This window comes from Leopardus geoffroyi, chromosome D1 (assembly GCF_018350155.1).
Source record: "Leopardus geoffroyi isolate Oge1 chromosome D1, O.geoffroyi_Oge1_pat1.0, whole genome shotgun sequence".
Lineage (NCBI taxonomy): Eukaryota > Metazoa > Chordata > Mammalia > Carnivora > Felidae > Leopardus > Leopardus geoffroyi.
In genome coordinates, this window is record NC_059329.1 from 108,772,483 (window position 1) to 108,779,179 (window position 6,697).

The window sequence follows — 6,697 nt, forward strand, 5'->3', positions numbered from 1 at the left end:
AAGGGTTTCTGAGGGGTCAATATTCGGCGTCTACGTGAGATAGATCTATTTGGCTCTCTCTTTTCATTCCTGACTCTCTACCCCCCAACACAGTCTCTGCACTGCCCACGGCCCCCAGTCAGGCCCGACCAGGCTGCCCTCACCAGACACGCCACAGCCCCTTCTGACTGTACTCTAGATGATTCTTTTATTCCTTCTAGTCCTTTCCCGGAGGGCCTTGCCTGATCTGCCCGCTTCCTGACCCGATCTTGCTCATCTCAAACCCAGGGCTCCTTCCAAGTCTCCCCACAGGAATCACCTATCGGGAAAGATTCTTGTCTACAGGCAAGCGTCATCAGATAAGCCAAAAGCAGAGAAGTGGGCCCGTTGTCGCACACCCGGGTCTGCTCTGGGTACACGTGCGGGTCCTCTGGGTTGGGTGAGACGCCGCACGGTGGACGTGATGGGCGAAGATTCCGCCATATTTTGGCTTTACTCTTTGAGGCAGGTGGCATGTCTTCTTTATTTTTTTTAAGGTTTATTTATTTATTTTGGGAGCGGGGGAGGGACAGAGAGAGAGGGAGACACAGAATCCAAAGCAGGCTCCAGGCTCCGAGCCGTCAGCACAGAGCCCGACGTGGGGCTCGAACTCACAGACCGCGAGATCATGACCTGAGCCGAAGTGGGACACGTAACCGACTGAGCCACCCAGGCGCCCCAGGAGTGTGTCGTTTTTAATTTCCACAAATTTGTTTCCCAAATTTCTTGTTATGATTGATTTTTAATTTCGTTCACCTGTGTTCAGAGAACACACTTTGTGTTATTTCGATGCTTTTAAATTTATGGAGGCTCATTTTTTGCCTGAGCACGTGGTTTATCTTGAACACCACTCCATGTGTATTTGAGAAGAATGTATATTCTGCTTAGATGGGTCTTTTTCGTTTTCAAGGACTCTTGTAATTACATTGGGCCGACCTGGATAATCTAGGATACTCAAGGTTAGCTGATTAATGAACTTAATTCTCTCTGCAGCATTAATTTCCCCTTTTTCATGTAATATTCACAGGGTTTGAGGACTAGGATACGGACATTAGGAGGGGGAGAGGGTGGGGTCATTATGCTGCTTAACACAACAGGCGAGAACCACCAGCAGCTTCTTTTTTGGGTATGGTGTTTGCGAAACAAAAAACAAAAACCCACGTAACCATTTTGGGGAATGGCAATAGTAAGGACACAAAGTAACTTTTGCCTTGAAGTTATTCTCATGTTTTTGCAGACATTGGAGTGTCTCCTTTAATTCTCAGTATTCAGACTTAGGACAAAGCACAAGTCAAATCCTTTCTAAAATTAAAATTTGATTACTGTCGCATAAGAGCCATTATTGTTTCACAACAGCTTTTCTGTTTCATGACCTAGATATAAAATAAGTAGAAAGAACACAAGCGACAGGTTCTTCATATGGGAAAATGTCAAGAATGAAAGCACGAGTCATTGGCAAGAAGCTCCTGCGACCTCACGGCGGGTTGAACGACAAATATTTTCCCCTGAAGTCTTTGGATCCCTGTTAGCTAAGCTTAAAGTTTCTATTTTATTGGAGGGACAGATACCCCTACAGGCAAAAGCCAGAAGAAGGACTTTCCGAAGCACACGTAAGTAATACCAACATTTATCATGTATATGTGTGTATGTATACGTGTATACATATGTACATATATAATTTTCTGTTTGTAAAAGCACCTCACGCCCATAAAAACTTCAAAGATCACATCACAGAAATATTATATTGAGCTGTATAAAATTTCCAATATTTCACTATTTTTCGTTCTTTTTTTAAATGTTTTTATTTATTTTTGAGAGAGAAAGAGAGAGCAGGGGAGGAGCAGAGAGAGGGAGACAGAGGATCCGAAGTGGGCTCTGTGCTGAGAGTGGAGAGCCCCTTGTGGGGCTCAAACTCACCAACCGTGAGATCATGGCCTGAGCCAAAGTTGGACGCTTGACCAGCTGAGCTACCCAGACGCCCCACCTTCACTATTTTTTTGACCTACACGATCAGCGATTTCATACTGCTCAAACCTAATAATACAGCAAGGAGAATTCCCTGTAATCTCCGTGCCCTGGAGGGAACCGCTGGCATTTGGTGTGTATCTTTCCAGGCTGGAGAGTATGTCTGTGCATGTTCACGGTTGGCGGGGTTATTACCACAATGCCATAACATGAATAACATCGCAACCTGCTTTCTAAACACTTTGTAGAGCAAAGCAAATCCTAGGGCCGCTGCTGCTGCTTCCCTTCTCTGGTGCCTCCGTTTCCTTATCTGCGAAAATGGAACTAATGGTTCTGTGCCGGGTGTTTATTGCTTCTGGGCTCCAAATTCATCATGTTTGTCCGCTCTGTGGAAATGGGTCTGGGCCCTTTATTTTCCTTTGCCAGATGGAACAATGCTGAGTTTTGCCACTAGAGGGCGCCAGCAGCCGTTTCTTGAGGAAGAGGCTTTACCTCCTGGTGGTGATGCGGCAGGGCTAACTTCTCCAGCTCAGCTCCTGCCATGGGGACAGCTTTTCCAGCAGCCGGCTCCTTCAGCAGAGGCAGCTAGAACCGCTGCTTCCCCTAGCACCCCACTCCCACCCTGGGAGTAGTGGAGGGCCTCTTCCCTAGCACGCTAAAGGATGGCTTTCCAGTAAGTTCCATGGGGCCTGTGCTGTGCTTCAGCAACTTCACTTACCCAATGAGCCACGGCCCGGCCATTCCCTCTCCAACGAGGTCTGGATCTCAGACCTGGGGCTGGATGGGAGCCCTTCTGGCTAGGGGAGGAAGTGCTCTGTCTCGGCCCTGGGGATGAGGGCTGCTCCTTACATCTGCTAGTCTGGTCGTGTTTAGAGTTCCTTTTACTTTTTAAAAGAGTTTTTTTTTTTTAATGTTTATTTATTTTTGACACAGAGAGAGGCAGAGCACGAGCAGGGGAGAGGCAGAGAGAGAGAGGGAGACACAGAATCCGAAGCAGGCTCCAGGCTCTGAGCTGTCAGCACAGAGCCCGTCGTGGGGCTCGAACTCACAGACCGAGAGATCATGACCTGAGCTGAAGTCGCCGCTCAACCGACTGAGCCACCCAGGCGCCCGAGTTCCCTTAACTTCTTACTAGCCGATCCCTTGTTACTCCAATCCCCTGTTCTAGTTAATAATTCTTTATATTAAACTTTCCCTGTTCAAATTACTTTGTGGTTTCCCTCAGCCTGAACCCGATCCCACATATTGTTATGAGGATTGGAAGGAGGGAGAGGGCTGAGCTCAGTGTGTAACACGCAGGGAGGACTCAGAAAACAGCGGTTACATCATCATCATCGTCGTCCCTGTCATTGACATTATCGCGTCTCCACGTCAATACCTACAGAGTAGCCTCTGCCTTATTGGCCATGGCCGTGGTTCCGTGGTACGGATGGAGTGTGGAATCCCTCAACTCCTGATGGACATTGGGATTATTCCACTCTTCCGTTATTACGAACAGCCCTATGATCCACAGAAGAGCTGTCCGCCCCTGAACACTCAGCCTACATATGCTTTGCACTGAAGCAATTACATATAGTGACTCCAATTCTCACAACGCGCTATTCTATTCGCTTCCAAAACTTGAGTGGCTTAAAACAACACACGTTTATTACCTTACAGTTCTGGATGTCAGGAATCCGAAATGAAGGTGTTGGCAGGGCCGTGTCCCTTCTGAGGGCTGCCGGGGAGACTCTGTCTCTCCCAGCTTCTAGAGGCTGCCTGCATTCTGTGGCTGATGGCTACCCACTCCCCCCACCTTGGCTCCACCCTCTTGTCCCCACCCCCACCCAGGCACACCTCCTACTACTCACTGTGATCCTCCTGCCTCCCACTTAGAAGGACCCCTGTGACAACATCAGGCCCACGCGGATGGATGATCCAGGATAAACGCCCCATCTCAAGATCCTTGACTTGATCCCAACAGTGAAGTCCCTTTTCCCGCATAAGGTAACATAGTCACAGGGTCCAGGGATTAAGAGGTGGACACCTGTGAGCGGGCTTCATTCAGCCTACCTCACCCATGGAGTAAATACTATTACTCTACCCATTTTACAGATGAAAAAACTGAGGCACAAAGAGAGTAGGTAACTTGCCCAAGGTCACACAGCTCAGAAGCAGGAGAGCTGGGGTACAGGCAGTCTGGCTCCATAATCGAGGTTTTCTCAACTACACAACTTTGCATAAATCATTGCATACTAGAATGAGGGTTTGTGTCGCATACATTTCTAGAAGCAGAATTACTGGGGCACAGGGTAACGGGTGTTGCCACGTTGTCCTTCACCACAGCCGTGTCACTTAATTCCCCCCAGCAGCTCCTAAAAGCCAGAAGTTCTCCTCAACCCGACTCTGGAAGCTTTGAAGGCAGACTATCGCTTGAATACACAAAACCAAAGGATTTTTACAACTTCGTATCAACTGAGTAACTGAAAAATGTTTCTCTTTAATGAAAGGAGAGGAATATTACTCTCCCAATAATAAACAAAAAATTACAGCGGGAACAAAGAACCCTCAGCTTCATGGAGAAAATAAAAATAATTTGTTACCTTAACGTATCGCAGGACCAAAAATACTGTCCTAACATTGACTGTAATTCCAGCTTTATTTCCCTCTGCTCCGCCTTGTCAGAGGCATCGTGTTTGAGGGTTTAATTTGCCTGCTTTGGTGGAGTTTTTGTGTTTCCTCTCCAGCGTCATCTTCCGAAGGTCTCTGGTTAATAAATCACTTCAATCCTTGAGCCTTTCCAATTTCTCCCTTCTTATGTTGTATTCAAGCCACAAGTCTTGTCGACAACTTCCTTTCCCAGGCCTTCCATTTCCCTTGGTGGCATGCTATTTACCTGGGGCCAAGTACATCTCCTAACCACAGTGGCGAACGCTTAGTTACTTTTCTAGTCTCCATTCTCTAGACGAGGAAAAGGCACGGAGTGGTTTGTTCAAGACCCCATAAAATGGGATTTAACCCACGACATCCACCTCGAGGTTCTGCTTGCTTGACCTCTTATTGTAGCTCCTCTGGAGCAGCTGGCCTTCTGGTGGTCTGCAGAACCCATGCCTACCTGCCCCAGGACGTCTACAGGTCGCCGGACGCTTGCAGGGCTGCTCGGACTTGTCCTGGCTGGCGAGGGAGGCAGCCAGCAGCCCAGAGCGCAGGCTGCCATTTCCTACTGCGTCGGCTTTCAGAGTTTCAGGGTGCTCATCTGCACATGAGAACACCAGTCCCCCCTCACAGGGCAGTGATGGGCAACTGGCGTTACCCCCATTTTATAGGTGATGACACGGAAGCTCACGACGTGAGGGCAGGGCGGGCACCAGGTGAGAACTTGGGAAAGGGACACTGTCTCCTTCCTAAGATGCCAGCGTCCCTGTGCTGAGTTGCACTGAAGAAGCAGGGTTCGTTAACAGAGAATTTGTAGGGACCTTCCCTTTTCTGATTCTTCATTTGTAACTAAGCTTTCTGGTGCAGCCCTGCCCAGCCTGTTCCAGACTTGGCCCCTACCTCCCTGCTGTCTTTCCGTGCACTAGGGACACCCAGATCTCCCCCAGCCCAGGGGTCTTCCCTTTCTGCACCTGTTACATCTCCAGGCGAGGCCCCTTGCATTGCACAGACCAAACATTTGCCAAGAGAATGTGCCGCTGGCTACATGCCACCACGTGAACCCTGTGTTCTTAAAGGCCCTTCACCCATACCTCCAAAGTGTCACCGCTCCATCATTTCACACCCCAAACACACAGCTCAGGCTCTGGCTCACCTCTCCAGTACGATAAAGTTCTAGACTCTCCACTCTGGCATTCGAGACCTCTGCTGGCTCCCCTCCAGTGATAGTAAGCCCCCTACCTCCTAATACTGCAAATTCCATATTTACAATGTTGTCTTGTCTTCCTGTAGAAGGTACACAGGAAGATCTCTAGTTGTTATTTCTATTCTGCTCTGAGCACCCAACACCCTGTCCAACCCTCCTTCTGCGTGACTGTCCCTCCAGGTACTTGGAGAAGAAAAGGGAGACAATGAGACTCTTCTGAGTGGCACTGGGGAGCTGGGAAAAGGCATTGGCTTTGTAGACCAGAGAGCCAGGTCTGATGGCAGCAGCCCCTCCTGGCCCTCTGGCCTCTTCTGGACTTGCTGGGCTGTTCCTTCTCCACTCTTCTCTCCTCCTGGGGTTACAGCTTCTTCCCTCCCTGCTACAGGGTTTCTGGGCCTCCCCTGGACCTTTGCTTCACTCCACACCCCCCTCCCCCCATCGATTCTCAGGAGCTCTGTCTCCTTGTGCTTCTCCCCTGGTCACTAGGCCATTCCACAAACACTGATGCCTCACTGGATACTGGAGCCCCCCACTGGCTGGTGGGAGAGAGCATCTGGCTTGGGGATATCTCTCCTCCTCCATGCCTTTTCTCCATCCCCTGTTCCTTCCCAAGTTCTCATCCCCATAATAACGCTGGGAGGTGGACTCTACTACCACCCACATTTTAGATATAAGGACACAGAGGCTCAGATTTGCGTGATCTGCCAGGGCCGCGCACCTTGTAACCGGCGGCGCCCGGCCACCGAGCGTTTGGCCCCGGCTGCTCTAGAGCTGGTCTCCGCGCAGCTTAGACCCCGCCCGCCCCGCCCCACGCCCCGCCCCCGTGCCCGCCCCACACCACGCCCCGTTTATATGCTCCGCCCACCGCTCAGGCCC